Below are 12,556 nucleotides of genomic sequence, written 5' to 3'. Positions count from 1 at the left end.
CATCGAACAAATCGGTCCCTCGATTTGAGCAATGCAACATATTTATGAGTACCTCGATACTCATGTATTGTGGTTCGGTAATTTAAAATGTTGATCTAGAGTATTTTTACTCGAGGATCTTAATTTTATTAGCAGCTATGTATTAGTAGTGAGTAACTACGTACCCACTATCATCACATTAGTAGCTCCATACTAGTCTTTGAGTAACTCCGTACCCAATGGTGTACCTCCCCCGAGTGGGAGTACCATATACAATCATCTATAACAAGATGATTAAGTCACTTGTTGCTGCTAAGAAGTGACTACACAAATTGACCTTTCCATTGCACATTGCAGTACAATTTCTGGTATTACAACACGAATTTTCGGACGTCCTTATCATAGAGGTCAATTTAAAAACTAGTGCATAGGTCTTGTGGAGTCTCGGCTGACCTAACCACACCACTGGTGACTTCCTACAAAAAATGTGGCGCCGAAGTCACCACCTATGTACTTTAACTCCGTAAAGTACATGGTCTTCATCTATCATCTATGGAAAGTTGTAAAACATTCCTGCGAGATGGATTTTTATCACCCTAAAATTATTGTGCACTATTTTAGTGTGAAGAGCTTTTTTCCTGGGTACCATGGTATACCCCAAGCTCATCTTTTGCTAAATTCTCCGATTTAACAAAAGATATGTCTGCCTCCGAACACTCCGGTTCAGCCCCAGACTTTGAGTTTACTTCTTAACACTCCGGTTAAGTCAAAACTCACCAGATACAGTAGGATTTACCACTAAGCTGTCCGGCTTAGCCTTCTATCCTAACTCAGCCCAAGTTTATGTACACTTCATATGTCGGATCCGATACTAACAACAACCAGGCTCATCTGGAGTGAGATACTACTCACTATTGCCATGTAAAACCTTATTAAATCCTAGAAATGCTCCACTCATTTCCCAGGGGTCATACGACTTATAGGGTTTACACGCACATGAACTTTGTAAGCAAAATAGCCGATCATGCAATATTACAATTGCTTATGTAGGAAAGTAATATATTTCCCAAATTCATATGGTAGCAACTAAAATGTGCTCACACAATCGCACACTTACGTTGAACATAGGCAAGACTACACTTGCAAAATGCTATAGGGCGTCCCCCATGCATGAAACTGTCCAACCAAATTAGTCTTACTGCTAACCTCTAGATTTAGATCACTCCGGAACTAAATCACTCTGTTAGCACTAGTACACCATCATGGTCTTGCTACCTAGAGCTTCTCCGAACTCTGTAACTGGGTTTTATCCCAACTCATGGCTATATTTGTAATTTTCAAAGGTCAAATTTTATGTTGCACACTTTATCACTACGGACAAGTGTACATACAGACCTGCCAAAGAGTCAAGTTACATGCACAAGCCTTGGCGTCCCATTCCACCAAGACTACAATCGATTCCGTGAGAATTGATGTCCCATACCATCAAATTACCACCAAACCAATTGATGTGACATATAAAAAGGCTCTTTCCCCCCTCGAAAGATCACCACAAACTCTCGAGCAGTGGGATGTCGACGCATGGCAATAAAAAGAAGAGAAAACCATGCTAGTAAGTTTAAGAACAGTTCTCTTCGATCAAATTGTATAAGGGCATTGAGCATTACATCTCAAGACTATACCCCTTCAGATTTGTTTGTCTAGCAAAAGTTTAACTCTAGCAAGACGACGCTCGCAAAAGTGGAAATTGAAATCTGGCGAGGCTACGCTCCCAGAGTTGATCAAGGCTACTAGCAGGTAATTGATAAACGCGACCTCAATCCCAGCTATCTTAAATGCCATTGACCAATTTTAGAAGTCATGACCATGGCAAGACTGCGCTTGCAAAAGTGTCTCTACGGACTACATTTGTTCGTCACAATGGACCATGTCCAAGTAGACATTTTTCATTGGGTTTAAGCACATTGGAGTCACGAACTTCTTCTTGTGGACTTTCAACAAGAACAATGTGTCTGATGTGCTCTCATATTACTTTGTGGTAAACCACATGGTTAAACCACTAACAGAGAGAATTTATATCATGTATTTATGTATTAACAACGAATACTTCTCGAACTACGCGAGAACATTACCATCGATTTCCCTCTTGCCACCTTAAAAAAATTCTAGTGCACTACGGCACAATGTGGGTATGAGTGCACTTACGACGTGACACCAACATGTGCACGCCATGACATGACGTGTGTGCAAGACTGTCAATGGTTCAGCAGACATGGGCACGCTACGGCACCCTTAGACGTACGTGCTCCGTACGAGCAAGTGTGTTATGCCACAAATGGCTAGGTGCACTACGGCACGATTGGGTTGGACTCTACCAATGCGTCCACAACATTGGAGGATGCAGGCATTGCGCATATTCTTGCGGGCTACGGTCATAGACGTGTTCACTAGGCACAACGTCCATAGAACGGCTTTGTCTCGAAGGACTCGGCACTACGGCCGTGGGATTTGTCTCTCTCTTAGCACGCGGCGCTACGGCCGTGTGCGGTGGGTCTCTCTCGTGGAAAACAGGCACTACGGCCACACGGCACAACGGCTGTGTTGGGCTTGTTTCGTGGGGTGTACCGTTGTTTTGTTTGTGAGTTTTTTTTTAAAATAAAATAAAAAAATAACGGGCCGACGAACCGGCCCTCGCCGCTTCGGGCGTGGCCGCCCGCCCGTAGGGAGTGAAGGACGCTTCCGGGATGCTTCGATCCACGAGAAAAAATGCCGAGAGGTCCATTTTTAATTTCATAAAAATGAACAATAAAAATATAAATAAAAGAAAAAAAATGGTTTTTTTTTTTACCCTGTTCTTTCTTTTTTTTTTCTTTTTTCTTTTTTTTTTTCTGCAGCGTTTGCTGGTGGCTGGCGTTTTGCTGGCCGCCGGTCTTGGTGGTTATGCCGCCATTTGGCTGGCTGGCCTGGCTAGGCTGGCTGTGGCCGCCTAAGGCTGGCTGGCCTGGCCGTTTGGCTAGCCGCCTAGCTGGCCGCCTATGCTGGCTGGCCTGGCCGCCTAAGGCTGGCTGGCCTGGCCGCCCTTCAGACTCTGGCAGGGCCAGTCCATAGTGGTGCGGTGGGCGCCCGAGAAACACCGTCCATCGACTTGAACCAGCTCGTGAGCAACAACAATGGCGTATGCCGTGCCCAGGCGTCGACTTCGCTGGCTCAACGCATTTCTTCGCTCATGCAAGTCGGCACAGAACCTTGTGCTGGTTTTTGCCCTGGGCTTGCTTCGCCCCCCACCCCCACACACGGGTCAACGCCGCCTGGTCATCAATCGTGGGCTGGTGGCCATTCACAGCAGCTTCAAGTCGTGAGGGGGCTGCTCTTCGCCCCCCCCCCACCTCCCCCACACACAGTATAAAGGCGACCTTATCCTCAAAGCAGCCATACACAGCAAGTCACAGACAGTGGGGCTGTGCCGCCCTTTCCACACAGAAAACGAATTTTTCTTTTTCTTTTGCACACAAGCTTCAACGCAGCAAAAAACGAAAATAGCTTACCTCACAATTTGCTTGCTGTGTGTGACGGGGAGAGAGAGAGTCGGAGAGAGTTCTTCCCCTCCATTCTTCCATGGCTGCCTCCCTCCACACCTTCCATTCGAGATAAGGATAAGGAGACGAATGGTCGAAAACCATCGAGTGGGCTCCGGTCCCCCGGTCACGCGCGGGCTCTGACAATCCCATCGAACCACGCTCTGATACCAATGTTACATTCCCGTAACGCCGCTACGGGCATTACCACAAGAGGGGACGGCCTCTGGCTCACCACCCAGCCATAGAGGAAGAATGAGGATTGCCCCTCATCCCCCAAGCTATATAGTGTGTGGCCTGCCGTCCACACTAGCCTGGCCGCCCATGACTCCGCATGGGCGTCCTCTCCCACTGAACCCCGGACATGGCCATCCGGTCTGCCGTCGGTCACAGGCATTACAGCCTACGTGACACTTACACTATGGTTGTTTTTTTAACACACCAAATTAAGACACTATGCGTGCTTAACTGCGGTAGCTTCTCTGTTACCAACCCAAGGTTTTGGTATCACTTTAGTGCTATTAGACTCATACAAGCATTTGCTATTAGCAGACAAGCATCTCATCAATACATTTCACTACCCTCCAATTCTATTACTACTACAAAACCCATCATCGTATCACACCAGCCTTGCTCTTTGCATCCTAAAATCGCTGCATGACCAACCTCTGTAGCTAGTTTAGGCATTTAATTTTTAACCTTCTACACAATGGTAACCTTCAGCAAGAACCAAATTGGCTCATCCTCTCAGACTTTTAACTTGGTTGATTTCCTTTTACTCTCATCAACTTATATTTACAAAGTCAAGTAACCTTATTAAACCTTATTATCTTTATTTCAAGCTTGTCCTCCTAGATAATTTTTAAAAATTGTCTCCTAAGGTTTGTTGGCATAAGAATATATTTACATGATTCCTTTTTTTTTCTATACCTGCCAACCCATCTAGTTCTGAACCTTAATTTAGAGTATTATTTACCTTCTTATTTTTTATTTACTTTCTATTTGTCCTCATAAAGAAAAATTTAAATGTGTTTTAAAATCTTTCCCTTGTTTTAGTTGTTTAGTAATATTTTTTTCTAAAGATTCATACTCTCATTATTATGCACTTTATCTTTTTCTCATGAATGAATCATTCCAACTTGAGGTACTCAACCAATTTTTATGATTATTTTTGGTTTATCCGATTTTTTCCCTATTGCGCTTTTAGCTTTGGTGACAACTATAACATGTGTAAAGTCTTGATAACACTTGTCTTCCCACTACTAATACTTTTTTGTGTTGTTTTGGATGGTGGTAGGTATAGAGAATTTGCATCTAAAACTTGTTGTAATTTCTTTGGTTTTTGTTACTTGCTCATTTGTCAACACTCTTACAATTCATGAGTGTACTATTTTTACACAATAATGTTCATGATCCCTTTTTAGGATCCTCCAAATTTTTATATATTCCTATTTCTTCTAAGTCTTCTTGTGGTTATTCATGGCTATATCTTTTTTTTTCTCTCTCTCTCTCTCTCACACACACACACACGCACACACACGCACGCACGCACGCACGCACGCATACACACATGCATGTACACACGCATGCATGCATGCATGCACGCAAATGTACAGGCACACACAAAGATCGATGATTCAACTAGTTGAGGTGTTATCTAGACCTTGCATTGCTTAAAAGGATTTATTTTCCATTAACTCCACCCCAAAGATTATGAGCAAGCAACAATAAGGAGATTGAAAAGTTTTCAACATTAAAAATTAAGACCAAGCATGGGTAAGATAATACATCACAAAATGTAACTAGATTATGAACTTCAATGCTTTAATTTATACTCCTACGTGATCCATTAGGGCAACAAAGAATGTAGTTCTTTTGATTTTGTGGGTATGACGTCCCATACATGGAACTTCTCTTGCTCCTATACTGAGTGGCATGATGCCATGTCTATGAATCTAAAACCCTTAAAGCTTCAACATTGGTGAGGACTTTGTATTGATAGTCATGACATCACAAGTGTATTTCTTATAATTATGCTAGCTCTACCTTGGATAGAACATGAAAAGAAGACAAAGGATATATGTGTAAGGATTTGGGGATGGCATGTAAAATATGTATAGGGTATATACATGCAATCAATAATGAGGAATTATTTGTTACCTTTTTCTCATGAGGCTTATTCCATTGCTAGTCGCACACGAGAATTTCACTCGGCTACACACAAACACCATACTACTTATTTACCACACACCTGAATACCACTAGGGGGTAGCACGCTTCCAAATATTGGCCATTTTTGTAGGCAGCAAAATGAGCAAGCTGCGGGATGAACCCTACATTGCTTGGTCAATTGAAGTAAGCACCGTGCATAGATTTGGGTAGAAATGTGTATCACAAGTTGAGTCATAATTTTTGATGTCCATGGTAACCACCATCTCTTATCTAGAGCATGAGCTTGAAGGGAAAGCATTGCACATTATTGTTTCCATAGGATCACCAAAGAAAAGAGCGGAAGCAGGCATATAGCATGAAGCACTTTTAAGTTTGGCTGGCCTAGTATGAAAACTAGTCAATTATGTATAAGTCCTTTTTGATAATAAGCAATACACGATCATTCCCTTGCAATAGTTTACTTGTGAGCTCTCCTCTTCCCTCTTCTTGCTTACTTGTATGCCATTGAATCTTGCTTGCTTAATGAATGCACGCTAGATAGGTTTGATTGTAGGTCTTCTTCTTGCATTAGATTCTTCTTCTTCCCTGGCCTTTTGTTAGAGAGAACCACCACAAACATGGATCTCTTATTGCCTCCATCAAGGCATAGAGAGATTTCCATTCACCCCATTTAGTTTGTGGATCCAAGGCAAGATCAAAATGACACATGATTCGGTAAGGCTAAGGTAAGCTCTTGAATTGAACATATTTGGCACTACTTGGCGGGGGACTAGCCTAGGGCTTAGCTCTATTTATCCATCCATTTGAAGCTATTAGAATCATTCAGTACTGTCGGTGTTTATTAGGAGGTAAGACTCTTTAAAACGTATGATTTTGGAGCCATTGGATGTTTTTTTTTGGGTTGCTTTTGATTGTTCACTTGCATGAGAGCATTCTATTTTCATCTATTAGTAGGACAAAACTGTAGTTCTTTTGGTGATTTTCATGAGCCCAAGATTTCATTACCTTGATCTAAGGATTAGCTAAGCACTTATGATTAGGAGTGGAATCCACTCCAAAAACATGAGCATTGAGCCTATTACGGTGTGAATTAAAGTGGGATAGTCAATTTTTATTTATGCACTTCATAAAATTTCATTATTTGTTTATGGATTCTTGAATTGGTAGCTTAGAAGTATGTAAATCCATTTAAAAACAATAACAAAATATTTAATTGCTTATACAACAAGCATTAACTAGGATTAGGAGCCTTACTCACTCCCCATCAAGTCTAAAAACTCTAAAAAATCATTAAAAAACAGGTCAAACCAACTCTCGAGTAGGGGACATGAGCCCACAGTCCCATACAAAAAAATATGGATTTTGGAGATGTGAGCCTGTGGACATAAGTCTGGACACGTGAGCCTATAGACGTGAGTTTGGACATGTCAGCCTGTAGATGTGAGTGCATGGACATGTGAGCCTAGAGGTAACATTGTACGGACCAATTATTATTGCCATAAAGGCTCCTATGGACACACCTATTTGTGTCATTCAAAGATTTTCTTATCATACAATCTGTACTAGATACAGGAAATTTCTTATTCTTTGCAATTATTAAGAAATTAATATACACTTATTACCAACCTTGTCATAAACTTAGCTCCTAGATTTCTCTGTCATCCCAAGTTGGCTTATTTCATACAAGGGAAGTATGTGAGCTGAGTTCATAAAAAAAAGACATGAGCCTATAGATGTAAGCCTGCATACATGAGCTAAGTTCATCATTAGCCTACAGAGATGAGTCTAGAGACGTGAATCTATATACGTTAGCCTATATACATGAGCCTATAGACATGAGTCTAGAGATGTGAACCTAGAGACATAAACCTGGAGACATGAACTTACACACACGTGAGCCTAGCAAAAAAAACTTTTTAGATTCATGTTAGTCTTAACAGAAAGACGTTTCATGACCATCTCTATAGGTATAGGTACTACATCTTTGATGAGTGCTGCCTACGAGGCAATAATAGGTCTAGGCACTACATCTTTGATGAGCGAGGCAATAAACCTGGTAAAAAATCTTCAAGACAAGGATGTAGAGGCTATCTACCCTAACTAAGAGTTAGAAGATTCATCATCTAAAGCCTCATCAACTAAGGGTGCCCAACCAACACAAGTCCTAGTTAAGTACATGAGCATGAATGATTTGGTAGAGGACTTAATAGTTTAGGCTAGTAGTGGTAGGGCCAGCTCCCCAAGGGCAACCCCAAGCCCTAGCTATTTTGAGATTTTTCTAAGAAAGACCCAACATCAAGAAATGTAGGTAAGTCCTCATAGATGATTTTTGTGATCTAATTCTTGTTAAAAGATTATCTCTAGAGATCCAACGTTTGAGCCTAGCCTTGTCTAGTCCCACGAGTTAGCCAATCTGCCCAACCACTCAGGCGGATAAATTCAATGTGTTTTTTTGTTTTGGTTTGGGGGCTTTGTGCCCCAGTATAAAGGAAATTGCTCCAATGCCCCCTAACCTTCACAGTTTATATAGTCACATGCATATATTGAACACAAACACACCGACTAATATTTAATTATTTCCAATTAGTAACCTCTTCAACTTTACCAAAAATCCATATCAATTCCATACACCAACACAATATGCTAGGGACCAATTGATTTAGGTCCCATTATGCATCAGACTAATTCCTTTAGGTCATGGACCACTTAAACATCCAAGTCAGTTACTTTACTGTAAATTCACGGGTCGATATGTTGTTGTTCAGACTAGAAATGGGTAGATCAATGAACAAACAAATACTGGTTTCATAGGATTATAACAATTATTTTTAGGTGTGGTTCACACCATCGACCATTCAAAGAGAGCTCACTCTCTCGACCATTGTAAGGTGTGGCTCACACCATCAATCTCCCTCGTAATATGCTTGAGATCATCAAATTCCAAGTGAGCTCGTCCACCTCAAGGTTAACCAGGCCTAACTCTTTTCTTACCTTTGTGTATCCTATAACTCCATTAAAATCATCCATATACATAAGTAATTCATAACAACATTGACTCAAAATTAGGTACACTAATCAAAACCATTAATTAAACTTTAAAAATATAATGTTTATCTTAAAACATTGATAAAAGCATTAATATTACATATCATTAAATAAAATATTGTATTAAATACTTCAAATAAACAACATTAGAATCTATAAGATTTAAAAAATAAAGAATACTGACCCTCCATAGTTTTGTTCTTCTCTGAACTTGTAGTGTGACAAGAAAATAAAGAGTAAGATGGTTTTTTGGTTCCAATTCTGTGGCACCAGAAAGCCAACACACACTTCTAAATCTTTAATCCTTTTTTCTCACCCTAGTCTCTACCACACAAATGGGAATATCTATCACAATTAGTGTGAGAACAGAGGGAAAAGAGAGAGAGAGAGAGCTACCCACAGAGAAAGGAGGGAAAATAGATATTCATATTACGAAGTTAATAGTATTACAAAATACCAAACAAAAACATCAAATTATTGAAAATAAACCTTATAATCTAAGAATATGCATGAAATTTCTCAAATTAACAAAAAATTAAAATACTAAGCTAGAGTACATAATTGTTTAAATCCGGCACAGAGCATCAGAAGGTAAAATTCACCCCTGACTTGGTTATAGTACATAATAACAATAAAATTTTTAATGAATTTATTATAATATTAGTAAAAAGTGATCCCAAAGAGTACTAAAGGGAGAGAGCTAGTTTCTTAATTTTACCTTTTATCTTTCTCTTATCTATGTGGAAGAGAGAGAAACCCCTTAGACGGCCCTTTTTTTATACAAATTTTTCCTAATGGTGCCTCCATTTCCTCATGAACACAATTCATATAAATAAGTTTGCCTTCTTAAGTGTACCCTTATTATCTCATAAAGAATAGGGAATAGCACAAGCAAGCATAGGACTTCCCTATACCTAGAAAATACTTTAAACTCATATAACATAGCCAAGAATCTTCTTATTACTTTATGGCATCTTTCTCATGAGGATGACTACTATAGCTACTTAAGGATATGTAGAACATGCTAAGTTGGACTAAATGGTAGTACCTGTAATACTTTTATTTGCTATTAGAGTGTTATATAGAGTGCTTTAGAGAGTTTTAAGCGTGCTTAAAGCATAGGTAAATATGGGTGTTCAATGAGACATTAAAAGCACTCTCATTCTCACTTCTAACACTCTAGGTACCTTAGTTACTAGCAATTACCTTAGATTATTAGCAAGCAATAAAAGCATACTAGCAATTATATTACTAGCAAGTACCTTAGATTATTAGCAAGCAATAAAAGCATACTACCTTTGTTTTCCTACATATACTCATTTCTTAGGTTGAGTCCTTAGGCTTTGCTATGCTAGGACTAACCTCTTTATTTACCATGCTTGCAAGAACAACATCACATTTCCAAGGCTTGCGTGACCAATCACTTCCTTATAAATTTGAAGTGCTTTCATCACTAGGCAAGACTCAATCCTCATTTGAAATGCTTTGCAAGATGTCTATTTCCTTCATTACACGCTTAATTTTAAAGCTTTTTCTAGTGTATGGGTGAACTAGGATAAGAAAGAATTGCACATGTTATGAACTTTTTTCTTCATTTATTCAATGACAAAGATTAATGATAATAAGGGATCCACCTAACCCAGTAATGATAATGAAGTCATCGCTCAATGCCCTAGGTAGATGTTGACTAGCTTAGAATATCAAAGGAAGAAAATAACATATAGCATTAACACGGGTTATTATAAGCATTAGTTATCATCTATGGTTGTTTATTACATTGTACTCAAGAATAAGCAATTGTTCATGGATAAGAACTTGAGTTAAATTTACAAACTAGGTTACTTCAAGATATTTAAACAAATAATAATTTATTTATGAAATTAGATGAGCTTCCTTCAAGCATAAGCAATAAGCTAAGGTATCCTATTTCCTCTTTTCTTTAAAAAAAATACGTTAGATTTTTTTATAAATGATCTCATAATTCAAGAAATGAATTAATCCCATGAATCACTTGACCTAAGTGATTTGATTGCATTTTTTACCCAAGTCTAACTTATATAAGCTATGCAAAACATTAAATAGCTCGCCTCAAGCATCATAAGTAAACCTTCAATCTTAGAAGAGGAAAGAAAGAGACCATTTCACATTTCTTTTACAAAACCATCACATCATTGATACTCTTAACCTTACTCTTCTTAGCCCATGGTTCTTTAGAAGAAGTAAATATCACATAATCTCCTCTACAAGATCCTAGTCTCTGAAATACTTGAATAAACTTAAATCTAGCATGTGATCATTCCCTAAGCATGGTTGGATTAGATATTAAAAGGAAACATGATTAGTGACCCCTTCATTACTTTAATACCTTTTCTACTTTATAATCATCAATGGTAAGGCTAGATGTGAATCAAATGTTATTGAGGATAAATCAACCCTAGATGTGAGTTCTAAAACCATTTGTGAGCATGGGTTAGCAATATGGCCAATAATCTTTCACTAATTAAGTTATGGTTGGATCTTCTTGAGATCTAAGTGTTTTCAATAAGAGGCAAATCCTTTCTTCTTGAGACCCCATGAAAAAAAAAAGAGGAAATGCCTAGGATAAGACACTTTACCTTCTACTTTCAACTAATCCAATGGGTAATAGTATTTATTAGCACAACTAGGCATACCTTAAACAAGCTTAATTAGCCTTAATACTTTTCAATAAAAAATTACTTTGATGAAAACTATGATCTTTACCTAAGCAATAAAAAGAAGATAAAGAACATTTTTTTCTCTTCTATCTAATGCATCATATACAAAGCCTTAACCCACAAGTCTTCTTCTAATTAATTCCACTTAACAGACAAGCATGAAAAATTCATATTTTAGCCGCTTTTGGAAGCTTCAATCCATACATTTGGGACTCTACTACTTGCATTTGAACCATACTTGAACTATACATAAACCAACCTAGCTTATAAACAATCAAAGAGGCTTACCCAAGTTCATCACAACTAAACCCCTCAAGCTCCTCAAAAGTTGGCACTAAGTTTTACCCCAAGAGCAAATGTTTTTTAAAAAATTGCATCGCATAGGCACATACTGATTGCACTAGTAATTTTCCTAGTCTATTGTAAGCATAAACATCACTATGGGCACAAGAAATCGACACTTAAGCAATAGTAATTTTCACCTTCTTGAAAAAATACTTGAAAAAATTCGTGGGCTAGAAACATGGTTTTTAATCCGAAGGGAAGGGAACAAAGCAATCAAACCATATTAGAAGCCAAGATTACAAAAATAAGGATTTGAAGCCTCTTGATGAGTTTTTTAAAGAAAAATTTAAGAAAGCTAATCACTTGATTAAACCATGATTAATACATGAAGAGTATAGCAATGCCAGAAGAATCCATTTAGAGCTTTACCTTGGGTGGTTTGGAGTAGGAGAGGGCTTGCAAAGCTTGGAGTTGGCCAAAGCTCTCAACTGTGAAGAAAAAAGCTCACGCTTTTAAAACTGAGGAGGCTAATAGTTACAAAAGGAGGAAATAGGCTAATGTTCATATAAAGTCTTCAAGCTTAGTTTATAGGTAAGTATTAAAATCTTACACATGACTTCACATGGGTCTAGCCTAGATGGAGGGAATCAATCTCCTGCATAACACACTTGAGGTCATCAAGTTCCACGCGAGCCTATCTACCTCAAGGCACTTCCACTAGCCAGGCCTTAGAGAGCATACATAGTACACCCACCATGAGGCCGCTTTGATGTTCCATCACTCAGTTGTGTTGGGATCACAACC

The sequence above is a fragment of the Cibotium barometz genome, chromosome 2 (assembly GCF_041138505.1).
Source record: "Cibotium barometz isolate CiBa-2024 chromosome 2, ASM4113850v1, whole genome shotgun sequence".
Classification (NCBI taxonomy): domain Eukaryota; kingdom Viridiplantae; phylum Streptophyta; class Polypodiopsida; order Cyatheales; family Cibotiaceae; genus Cibotium; species Cibotium barometz.
This window is presented reverse-complemented; position numbering follows the sequence as displayed.